This window comes from Lissotriton helveticus, chromosome 6 (genome assembly GCF_964261635.1).
Source record: "Lissotriton helveticus chromosome 6, aLisHel1.1, whole genome shotgun sequence".
In the NCBI taxonomy this organism is placed as follows: domain Eukaryota; kingdom Metazoa; phylum Chordata; class Amphibia; order Caudata; family Salamandridae; genus Lissotriton; species Lissotriton helveticus.
This window is the reverse complement of record NC_136067.1, coordinates 759,177,864-759,190,573: the sequence shown is the minus strand read 5'-3', so window position 1 is coordinate 759,190,573 and position 12,710 is coordinate 759,177,864.

Here is a 12,710-nt window from a genome sequence, read left to right as displayed (position 1 = left end):
CTTTCACGCAGCGATGTACCACTTCTCGTAAATGAGGCCCTTTGTTTTCACTCCTCCCAAACCCCTCACATGGCTTATCCTGTCACTTGGCCTTATCCTCAGAAAACCCAACCACGCAGAGTCACTATCACTTTCGCCATCTCATTTGATCCCAATACAATAGCGAATGAAATATATTGCAGTCAATGCGTTTTGACATGCTACTCATTTACCATGATATGTAGGAATCCAGCCACAAAAACGTAAATGCCAAGTACTCCCTTTGCCTCGTGTGATATTTATTGTGTTACAGCACCGATGGCGTAATCAAGCACTTCCTTTATCAGCAACAAATACTTCGCCTCTTCTACATTTTACTCCAAGCCTTGAAGCCTTAACCCACGCGTTCCTACCATGAAAGCATCTTCTTTAATGCTCAATGGCAACAGCTTGCCCCATACTCTGCATATCACAAAATGAAATGTAATGCAAATCCCTACCAATCCTTACCAACAAATATGACTCACCCACTGTGCGTATGCAGATAATTAAATTATATATTTTAATGTTAAAATACCGAAGTAAAATAAATGAATCACCATTTGGCACCCTTTATTTAACCAAACAATCGCACACTTTGAGATTGACCCTGCTAAAAACATCCCCTCTTCAATAAATGCCCAACAGAGAGGATACCTTCCCTGGATTTTTTCTAAACCCCCCTCTTATCTCTTCCCAAATACTGGCATGTATGGTACACAGTATAGAAATGAAATTATAACTAGGTTAACCAGCGGTTCCACCTACATGTCGCTGAAAAGGAAACAAAGATTAAAAAGAAATACAAGCAGACAATTCCTAAGAATCTCGCAGTTTCAGCAGATTCCAAAACCTGCGTGCCTCTCCACCCTGCGCGGCAAGGACTGGGAAATTGTCCAGTATTTGCTATGTATGGCAAATCTTCGAATCACTGGGCAGCCTGTGGCATTAAACATCAATCGTACCTTTATGAGTCTTAAACAGCTACGACAGGCAGATGATAAGCATCATGCCAACTGTAGTGAGGAGTTCAGTAAGCGTGAAGTTGGCGCCAGCTCTGCACATGTCACGCTGTAAGATTGTTTGTAAACGCTTCCAGGTTCAGCAAGTGCTGAAGTGAAGTTCAAGGTGCCTGCGCTTTGCTCGAAGTCATTGCCTTTTTGTGCAACTCTTTTTTTTGTTCATAGCTAAACTTATTTAGCTTCAAGCTCCATGCAGTGGTTTTCAAACTGTGGTTGGTGTGCGGCGCCCCTGGCTAGTTTTGACGGTGCATTGCGGTGCCGTCTTGCACAGATTAGGAACCCCTGCCCCAATGCCACAGGAGCGTCACTTTTTCTGACACTCCAGTGGTGTTGCTCCATTCCCCATATTTAAAAAGTGTCCCTTTCCACCACAGCTGCTGCGGAAAAGGGATGGGCAATTGGTGTTGCTGTGGGTGTTCCACCGCAATACCCACTGCTTTTTGATGCTGCCCTAGATTAACAAAAGCCTTGGGCAGCGCCATAAATGAAGGCCAGGTAATACCTTGTCTTATAACGGCAATACTAAGATGCATTTCTAATTTGTCCTCATTTTTTGCTCTTTCTATGTGAGCGGCATTCTGATGCAGACATAGAAAGAGCAAATCGCTATTTTTGATTGTTCATGTGCAGGAAGGTGTCCATTCGTGCAGTGCAGGCACCCTTTCAACATGTGTTACTCTCCACTTTCTCTGCAGTATTCTCTCCCTCTGTTCTTTCCACTACTGTTGGCCATCTCAGCCTATCCCTTGTCTCTGACTCTCTTTCAGATGTATTTTCTTTGCACATCACTAACTCAGGCAAAGTCAAAGGAATTATTTTGCAAGTTAGTTACTTTCTGCTGTGACCCACTGTGTATTGTTTTTCATATCTTCAGACGCTGCGTGTGTACTTCAGACCGCAAATAATTGGCCATGTCTGGAGTCATTGTCAGTTCACATGATCACAACATTGTCGTCCAATGTAGCCCTGAATACATTTATTTTATTAAACAGACAGCCTGGTGCCCCTGTTTCCTGCAAACATCAGAAAGTGAGCAGGACTCATCAGAGCATTTCTTTATTTAACTTTTATTTGTTCCACATTTATCAATCAATCACAGGGAATTGTAATCCCCCCTACTCACCCTTGGGGGTCTCAAGGCGCTGGGGAAAAGGGAAGCAACTCTGCTCAGTCGAAGACTCAGGTCTTGAGTGTCTTCCTAAAGATGTTCAGAGATGGGGCACGTCTGATGGTGATTGGCAGCTTGTTCCAGGCCTTGGCTGCGATGTAGGAGAAGGCTCTTCCACCTGTTCTGGCTCTGCTGATGCGCAGGCTTTCTGCGCGGGCGAGGTCGGTGGATCGGAGCTTTCACTTGGGTACGGGGAATGTGATTCTCTCATTGATGAATTGGGGTCTGGTGTTGTGGAGGCACTTGTAGGCCTTGATGAGTATCTTGAATGTTATTCTCTTCTCGACAGGGAGCCAGTGGAGGTTCCGCAGGTGTTGGGTGATGTGTTTGTGTTGAGGAATGCCGAGGACGAGTTTGGCTGCGGTGTTCTGTATGGTCTGGAGTTTGTGGAGTAGGGACTTGTTAATCCAGGCAGAGAGGGTGTTTTCTTAGTCCACTCTGCTGGTTATGAGTGTGTGGGTGACGATCTTTCTTGATTCGGGGGGTCCATTGAAGGTTCTAGTGCACCCTTTGAAGCCTGTGGTCACTAGGGCAGTGTCGGGATAACACGCGACAACCTAGTGATAGTAGCTGCTCCGATACTCCTTCTCAGGTGAGGAGTAACAAGAAAAATATTAGTACGTTACTTTTTTTTCCTAAATGTGCTGCATTCTGCAGCACACATAGAAAGGGGAATATGCCTCTCAACATTGTTTTTTTTTTTCAGGAAGGTATCCCTTCCTGCACAAAAACAATCCTGCATGGCATGCTGCAAGGATGTCTGCATTGGTGCTAGGCAACTAAAAGGGTGCCAGTGCAGGAAAAAATGCAGGCATGCACCATATTGCCTTAAATATGGTGCATTACTGCCCTTTCCCTGTCACGCACTGCAGGGCAGCAATGTAACTTGCTGCACTGCACTCTGCGACATTACCGTAAATAGGCCTCTGAATTTCATTCACAGAAATGAACTGCAGGTCCAACATGTAATCACATTACACCTTCGTTAACCCTTTAGTTCAGCACATATGTGCCTCAAGTGTAGCCCAATTATGCTATTTCTACGCCCATTGTGTATTGCTTAATCTGTTAGAACACTCATACTCCTGACAGTGTCCCCCCTCCTCCCTGGTATCTCACTTGCATTTCAATATCGCGAGACCAGTGTGCTTCGCAGTCCACAGTTGAACCAGTTAAAAATTATTACCAGGTCCAACCTGTGGTGAAACTGTGTTTAGCCAAGGGCAGTTCTTGATTGAGTAATAGTCCTCATTCCAGTGGTATGAAACTCCAGGCAGTCATAGCTTCATTTTCCTGCAGCGCACTGTCGCTCGTCTTCATCGCAGCCTACAGACCTGCCTTCACAATAAATAAGTGCTATGCATATGAAACAACTCCTTTCCTAAAAAGCTGCATATGCCTATCGAATCCTGTACAATTCTTCGTGTCTTGCATGTCCTGCTAGATCATTATGTCATACCGACCATCTATCAAGGGTAAGCACTGACTTATTTGATAGATACCTTTCTTTTGCAACATCAGGGACATACGAAGTGTATCAATAGTTAAATAAAAATATGATTTATAACTCCATAAAAACATAATACTGTGATTTATAGAAGGAGAGGATCTGAAATATTATCTTCTACTACTATACCTGTGTCATTTTTGTAGCTTTCTATGCTTTCTGTTTGATGCTATGGAAATGCAATAAAAAACGACATTGAAAATTATAAATGATGCAAAAAAAAGTTTATCTTGCTTATTTGTGCTAACAGCCACTTTATAGAGTAATCACAGAATAAGGACAGAACACATCTTCTGGTGTTGCAAAACTGTCCTCACTAAAGAATGGGGATCAGAGCTCAACGTCAAATAAGATCAACGGTGCAGGGAAGAAATCTAAATGTCCTCTGCCTTTAATCAAGGGGAAAATGGCTTCCTGCTAGGATATGCCCTTTAGACCAAAATCCATTCCCAGGTAAATCCTCTAGAAAAGTACTACAATGCTCTCTTATAGTGGTGGACGTCATACATATGAAGACTGAGCGTAGGCAGGGAGCTAGAGATTTGTCAATGAGAATGTCTTTCAGGTGTGATCTGGGTTAAATGATTCCCTCCTTCTAGATCATTCCTTGAAAAGCTGAACTATGTATCTTGTCTGGCCTCCTATTGTGCCCTGAGTTTGAGGAAACTTTTTTCCAAAATGAACACCACTGCATAGTCTATCAATGCATGCCATAATAAGAGAAAATACATTTATGGGGTCAAATCAGGTGTTCAAAGGGTTCTGCTTACTACCCTAACATTATGCATGGTAAGCAGGGAACACCTGTGCCATGTGCAAATATGTACTTTTTGTACCTATTGGAACAAACTTTTAGTCAGGCACCTGATGCACATTATTGGGCAGTGCAAATGAACCTCTACTTTGTCCTTTCAGAAACAATCATAGACAATGGCAATAGATTTGAGGTGTAAATCTCATATGCATACATTATATGCCACCTGTAAGTGCAACAGCTACGCAAAATGGGAATCCAGCACTACAGTAGGTGGGAGGAGATCACAATGTGACCATATTTGCATTAGTTAAGCAGATCTAAAGACCCAAGTGTTCATTTGTTTTTTAAACAAATCTAGTTTCCATGCCAGGGAAAGAAACAGAAAATCATTCCAACGTGTTATGGCCAGAGGGGCAAACAATCATCCACCTTTCCTCACCCGCTTGACCCTAGAAATTGTTAACAGTTGTGAATTTGACAATTTGAAATCCCATATGGCCTATAATGTTTTACATTCTCAATCAGATACTTGGGAGCCATCCCATGAAAACCCTTGCATGTAAGGGCTACGCTTTTAAACTGAATTCTTTTTCTTACTATGAGCCAAGCAGGAATCTGAGATGTAGGGGTCTATGTTGAAGATGTGGTATCTTCAAAATCAACTGGGCTGTGACATTTGCACCATTTAAAGCCGTTTACTCAACCACTGAGAAAGACCAAGGTAAGTTAGCATATTCCAATCTGGTTGTAACAAGAGCATGCACAACTGTCTTTAACGCTGAGATAGGCACGATGTTCAAAGTTCTCTTTAAAGAGCATAACAAAGAAAAACAGGTGCCAGTAGTGGAGAATAAGTGGGCAAAAAGATAGCTCAGTGTCAAAGTTGACACCCATATGTGTTGCTGTGCTAGTCGGGTAAGACATATGCATCAGCATACACATAAAAATATGCACAGATTTTGATATGGATGACATATATTCTTTTTCTTGCTGACAATTGTGAAAAATGCCCTCTTTCTGCATGGTTGCCCCCACTTTTTGTTGAATTGCTGATGTGCTTTGACCGAGTGTGCCCTGGGCTCCTGCTAACCAGGTGCCCAGGGCCTATGTGTTTTCCCTAAAACTGCACTGAAGCCTAAACCCAATTGGCATCTCTGGCCACAGGTCAGCCCCTGGTAAATAGTACCACCAACACTGTGACCAGAGAAGGCCTCTAATGGCTGCAGCACTTATTGTGCCACCCTGAGAGGTCCTGTACCTTCACACTCACACACTTCCTTTGCAGGCTGCGTGTTTGGGTGCAGGACAAAGAGAAGAGTCGACATGTCACACATCCCTCTGTGCAATGCCTACAATGCACTGCCCTGGCATAGATCAGTCACCCCTCTAGCTGGGTGCACTATACCAGTGGTGAGGGTACATATGCATGAGCCCTGTACCCCTCCGGTGTCTAAGTCCATTCTTAGGCATTGTAAGTGCAGTGCTGCCATTAAGAGTATATAGTGCCAGGAGTTTGTCATTACGAACTCCACAGTACCATAATGGCTACACTAAAAACTGAGAAGTTTGGTATCAAACTTCTCAGCACATTAAACCCACACTGATGCCAGTGTGGGATTTAATGAAAAATGCACACATAGGGCATCTTAGAAATCCCCCTGAAAACTAACCTACCACTAGTGTCCAGTCTGAGTGGCTGCTTTCAGCTGCCACCACCAGACATGTTTCTGGACCCTGGGTCGAGAGCCTGCTGCTCTTGGGCGTGAAACAATGCACATCCTGGGACAATGTGCCAAGCTTCCTCCCCCAGGATGGGCAGGGTCCACGAAGGGAAAGCTTCAAAGGCTTGCGGCCTTTGTAAGCTTCCCCAGGCCACTTGCTGCTTTCAGCAACTGGTCACCACTGGTTCTGACCCCCACTTTGGGCGGGAGAACAAGCGGGAAAACCGAGTGAGGAAGAGAGGTGTGCCCACCACTGCTAACTCCACCCCTCAGGTGGGGAGGCGAGGTGAAGCACAACTCTCAGTCCCCGCCATCTTGCAGATGGGTGCACTCAGCCAACCAGGGAAAGGCTTATGCCCCCCTCCCACTGGAGGGTGGCTTAATAGGGGGTGTACCGACCCCAGGGAAGGGACTCATTGGTCGCAACATTTTACCTACCTGTTACACCCCGAAATCTAGTATTTAGGGGCACCCCTGAACCTTGCTTCCTCAGATCCGAAGATACTACAAGAAAATAAGAAGGACCAAACAGCTGTACCGAAGCTAACAAGAGGAAGACGCCCACTGACTTGGCCCCAGCCCTACCGGTCTGTCTCCACCTTGAAGCTGCTCCTGTGAAATTCTAGTGTGTCCTGCAGTCAACAACATTGAAAATCCTGGAAAACCTGCCTGCCTTCAAACACAAAGACTGTGTCTCCCATAAACACTGGATTTGTTCATCTCCAACCTCTGGCTCTGGCCGGACACCTCAAATCCGCACCACTCTACACCTGCCGTCAACGGCCTGGGCTCGAGTGGGCTAACTCCACGTGGAGGTCTCCCTGTGATCCTGACCTGAGACCCGATGACCCTTGACCTGCCTCAAGCCTCCAGGAAATGCCTGCAGCCTTAATCCAGAAGGTACCTCCAACCGCAACCAGGAGCTGGTAAGAATAACTGACCTTAAAAGGTACTCCTGCACCTGACGATCCACAGCCTGGGGTGGCCAAACTGACAGTGCCTAACCAATTTCCAACATCCCAACTTAGCTCTCGAAGTGGTGGTTGCACCCAGAAGACCGTGTCCCTAAGCCTGCAGTGCCTTTGCAAACACGAGGCTCCCCGTTGCAAACAACAGGGCTCCCAATGTCGAACCAGCACCCTGCACGGCTGTCCAAGTGCCACTGAGGGTGCACCTTTGGTGCTACTTTGTTTCCCAATTTGCCCTGAGCTAAATTCCAGGAGCTTTGCTCCCACAACCAAGTGGCCTGCTCGTCAGCAGCCACCAACCGGAGGACCCGTATCCCCCATTGGATAACATAAGACCTCAGCATTCTGCACCCGCTGCCTTAGTGCCGCTGAGGGTATAACAAGAGTGCATCCCTGACCACGGAGGACCCCTGAGTCTACCCCCAGAACCGCAACTCCCACTACCAAATTATTACCTTAAAACCGATAACACTATTTTCCTCCGTAGGATAACATTGACTGTTTTTCTTCGAACAGTTTCTAAGTGTGGAGTTTGAAAACCTAAAGAAATTCTTTCAAATTGTACTAACACAAATGTCCCAGTGTAGTATCCAGGTATACTACACTATGCAAGAAAAGTAATCTACAAAATAACTTACCTATGATTTTACTCAAACCCCTGTACAAAGTATGTATTCTGTATTCTGAAAAGCATTGCATTATCAGTAACACTACTGTAATCAAATCAAAGTACATTTACAATTGCAATCCAAACTGTGTTTACTGCAAAGTACTTATTACTTACCTATGGCAGGCTTGCTTGGTTCTAGGAAATAAATTAACTAATAAAATATTTTTATACAAAAACAATTTGTCTGAAGTTTAGTCAATTTCAATTTCAAAAAGTCTTTATTCGATAATTAAATCATAAAAGACATGTAACACAAAAAAACATCTCTCTAAAATACATGTACATTCCATAAAATAAGAGAGTAAATATAAAACAGTCAAAGACCAGATTGAATCATTAATACAAGACAACTTTGAAGTTAATAAAAAAAAAAAAAAGTTTACAATAAGTCCTTAGTCAGATGACTTCAGTAATAAACCTAGGACAGTTAGCAGATCCACAATTACACATAACCAATAACAATTCTAGAAGTAAAAACAACAGTCTATAACATTTTGATAAACCTGGCTCTAAGAATCCATGCCCACCCAATATATTTAGCTACTCCTATTACAATTAGGGGTGACAAATCAGACTTTAGTAACCTGCTAGCAATTGTCGCTGAGCGTGTCCCCAGGTTCCTACAAACTGGGCTTAGCCACTTTACTCTGGGGGCAATATACAACGGACAGACAAAAAGAAAGTGATCAATATTCTCGTCCTGTCCTTGGCAGCTTGGGCAATGTCCCGGGCCACCCTTACCCCATTTTTTGGTAAAATCCCTTAGGGGCAGGGAACCGCACCTATATTGATGAAAAAGTTTACGGTCTAAGGGCTTTGTTATTACATCCCAGTAATTTTCGAATCTGGGGACATCTTTCAGTGCGAGAAAAGTGCTAGTAAGGTTAGTGTGTATTAGTCCAGTGTGTCTTTTGCTCGCCACCCATTCCCAATATTGCACCTTTAAATCCTTTTTTGAGGGAAAGGTTGCATTGGCAGGATTTGACCAAAGTTCCCCGTGGCCCATGTCACACAGGGTGGTTCCTAAGGCCTTAAACCAGCCAATGTTAGAAGAGCCAGGGAGATTTCTAACCTCTAAACATGCTCTTGCGTACAACTGAAGCTCCGGCGTAGTCCAAAGGCGCCGCCAAAACGCCAATGGACGCAATCTGGCCATATCCTCCACTGGCTGACACCCAAGATCATACAGGAGCGGAAGCCGCGGAGTGGAATGTGGAAGGCCTGTGGCTAACCTTAAAAATTTATTTTGGGCATCCTTCAGGGGTTCAAGGTTGCTATAGCCCCAAAGCTCAGCTCCATATAGGACAGATGGTAAAACTTTCAAGCCATAGATTTTAATTAAGGGCAGCATAGGCCTTGAAAAGGAGCTTTTATTTTCTTTAAGCAGTGCTCCTCCTATCTGCGAATGCTTTAGTGCCAGAAGATCGACCTGTTGGGACCAACCAAGGGTCTCACTAAACGTAACTCCAAGGTAGGTAAACAACTTAGTTTGTACCAGAGGTATACCTCCCATGGTAACCCTGGCTGTAGTCGTGGAATGTCCTCTTAAGACCATAAATTTAGTCTTGGACACATTTACCTCTAGCTCATGTTCGCAGCAGAATAGTTCAAACCTAGACAGGGCTAGTTGGAGGCCCTGTCTGGTCTTAGATATCAAAAGAGTATCATCTGCGAACATGAACAGAGGGATTTTCAATCCGACCAGGGACGGGGCATCGGTGGGCTGGTTTATAAAATACTGCGTTACCCCGTTTATATATAGAGAAAACAGGGTGGGTGCTAAAACGCACCCTTGCCTTACACCTTTGGCAACTGGAAATTTGTCAGTTACCTCACCAGGTTTACCCCAGCGTACTTGTGCATATGTATGGGCGTGGAGGTTAACCAATAGGCGTAGAAGGGGAGATGGCATACCCAGCTTAGCTAGACAATTCCACAGCTTAGCCCTTGGGACAAGGTCAAAAGCAGACCTTAAGTCCACAAAGGCTGCATAGAGATTACCTTTGCCTAGGGTGACAGTCTTCCAATGGAGAAGAGTAAACCGAAGAGCCTGATCTACGGTGCTCACGTGTGCCCGGAAACCGGCCTGGAGGGGAGTAAGAGTATTAGACTCATCAATCCATTCTTGAATCCTGCCAAGAACAAGGCGGGCAATGATTTTTTGCACCGCATCGATTAGGCTGATCGGCCGGTAGTTGGAGGGAACCGACCGATCACCTTTTTTGTAGATTGGCAGGATTTCTGCCCCAAACCAAGAGTCGGGGACTTTAGCACCTGAGGCTAAAGCGTTAACCAAGTGGACTAGATAGGGGACCCAAAGGTCCTGGTCCTGTTGGAATAGGTCGGCGGGAATACAGTCCGGGCCTGGTGCCTTGCCACTTGGGATAGACTGCAGAATATGTTTAACTTCGATGCTTGTGAATTTAAGGGGTGGACTGGGAATAGAGCACGGAATATCAACCTGTGTGTTGCTACGATTCTTAAATTGATCTTCAAAGTAACATACCCACTGGTTTTGGCCAACCGAAGCAGGACTTGGGCGATCTTCCTGCGATTTGCCCCATTTTAACAGGTGCCAGAATTGACACATGTTGCGGAGGCTACATGCTTCGGTTAGCATTGCCCATCGTTCATCATCCCAGTTGGACTTAGCTTTATCCCTTGCTTTTTTGTATGCCTTCCTACAGTCCCTTATTAAGCTAAGGTTTTTTTGCTTTATTGAGTTAAACAAATCCCCGTGAGTTCGACGGCAATCTTCGTCAAACCAGGATATGGTTTTCTGTTTTCCCCTCCTACCCGGATTGGATATGGTTTTAACAAAGAGTCTTTTATGCTCTATAAATAAATTGTTGTGGATATCAGTGATTTTTACAGTAATATCATCTTGGGACTTGCAACCCAAAATTTCTTCCAATGAGCTTAAAACCAAGCTTCTAATCACCTTACGTGCCTCTACATTTACGGAGACTTTTGGCCACCGAACCCTTCTCATGTCGTTACTAAGCACAACTTCATTCTGAACGACATTCAGGCTGTTGTCACTCTGTTTCCCCTGACAGCTATATTCCCTTAAATCCATCACCAATGGGTCGTGGTCACTTTAAGGACGAGTTGTGACCACCATATCTTCCACTATAGCCCACATCTTAACATCAACCAAAATGTAGTCAATCCTACTACTAAATCTGCCGTTAGAAAAGGTGTGTCTACCTATCCTATCGGATCGCACCATACCATTGAGTGCTCGCAGACCTTTATCCAGACAAAACCCTTTAATAAATATCGCAGATTGCGTCCATTTCCTAATCGGGGCTAGCTCAAGCTGGGGGATCCCCCAGGTCATATCCTCAGCCTCAGTGAGTAAATCATCGCCTACACTCAAGGGTTCAAAACAGGAATTAAGGTCCCCCATTCCAACCATAAAACCTTTTACATTTGAGCCAGAAAGAAAATTATCCAGATTATGGAGGCTTGTGGCAACCCTTTCGCCCTGGATGCTCCTGGCATAAATGTTAATCAGCAGGATATCTATGCCTTTAGAGGATCTTATTCTAACTATCAGTATATCGGGGCTATCAATTTGTATCTCATCAGCTCTTATACCCTCATACTGTCGAACCCAGGTGATCAGACCACCCTTTGCATGTCCTCTATGGCCTTTGATAGCTGGCTTGCTAAAGTTTAGATATCCAACAAGGAACACCGCTGAGAGTGCCCAGGTTTCCTGGAATGACCAGACATCACTTTGATTAATAAAATCCACCCAATCCGGATTATGCAGATGAGACTCAAGGCCAGCAATATTCCAAGAGCCGAACTTCGTCCCACATAAATCAATCCCTGGGGTACCAGGAACCTTCACTAAATCATCTTCCTTGGTGCCCATATAGTTTGATCTATCTATTGGGGGTGCATTGTCCCTACTATTATCCAATTCAACCCTTCCATCAGCTCCCAACTCTATCAAATGGACCTCATTACATAACCCAGCATGATTATCAATCACCACATCATCAACCTCTACTGTCACTACTTCTTGCACTACTAATTCAATTTCCTGGTTCCTACCCCTATCCCTACCGGGAGGATCACACTTCTCCTTACCACAATGTGTATGTAACACACTGGAATTAACTCCATATTGAGAAACCAGTTCTGGGATAATAAAGGTAACCGTAGACTCTAAATTGTCCTTGGCTACTTGAAATGTAGAATTAAGTCAATCATTGTGATCCATCCCAGTCAGAGGTTCATACAAATTTTTCAATGGGATATTCCAGTGCTCGTTGTACCAGGTGGAATTGGAACGGTTACTTGTTATAGGGAAAAAATTGGGTGGGTAGTGGCGGGGGATGGTGGGACATGGGTTATTAAAGTTATTAGTAGGATACGAGAAGAATGGTTGAGGTTTTGGGATGTTCAAAAAGGGAGTGTATCCGCTAGCGCTACGATAGACCGGAGGTCTAAGCAAGGGCTCTGGATAGAAATAACTCAGGTTTCTAGTGGATAGACCACCCTCGTTATTTCCAGGAAACCAATCGGTTATATGGGAGACCACTCTGTGATCTTTGAAGTTAACAATCACGATGTCACCCTCTAAATCTTTTGGACGGAGACCCACCCAGTTACACCTTCTTACTGAGATAATATCTCCATTAAGATGGGCTGGAAAGGGTCTATGATTTCTCAGCCAAAAGATGACTTTATTTTTCAGGTTTGCGTTGGCCTCACGGATACCATTTGCGATCGGGGGAACTCCAGTTAGAACGATCACAAAATTTGACGATTCAGGGGGTAGATCCACTATATTCTTATGAGTTGGAAAAGGTCTTTGAGATGAAGTTGTGCTTTAACTGCCCCTAGTGACAATGTCTGACTA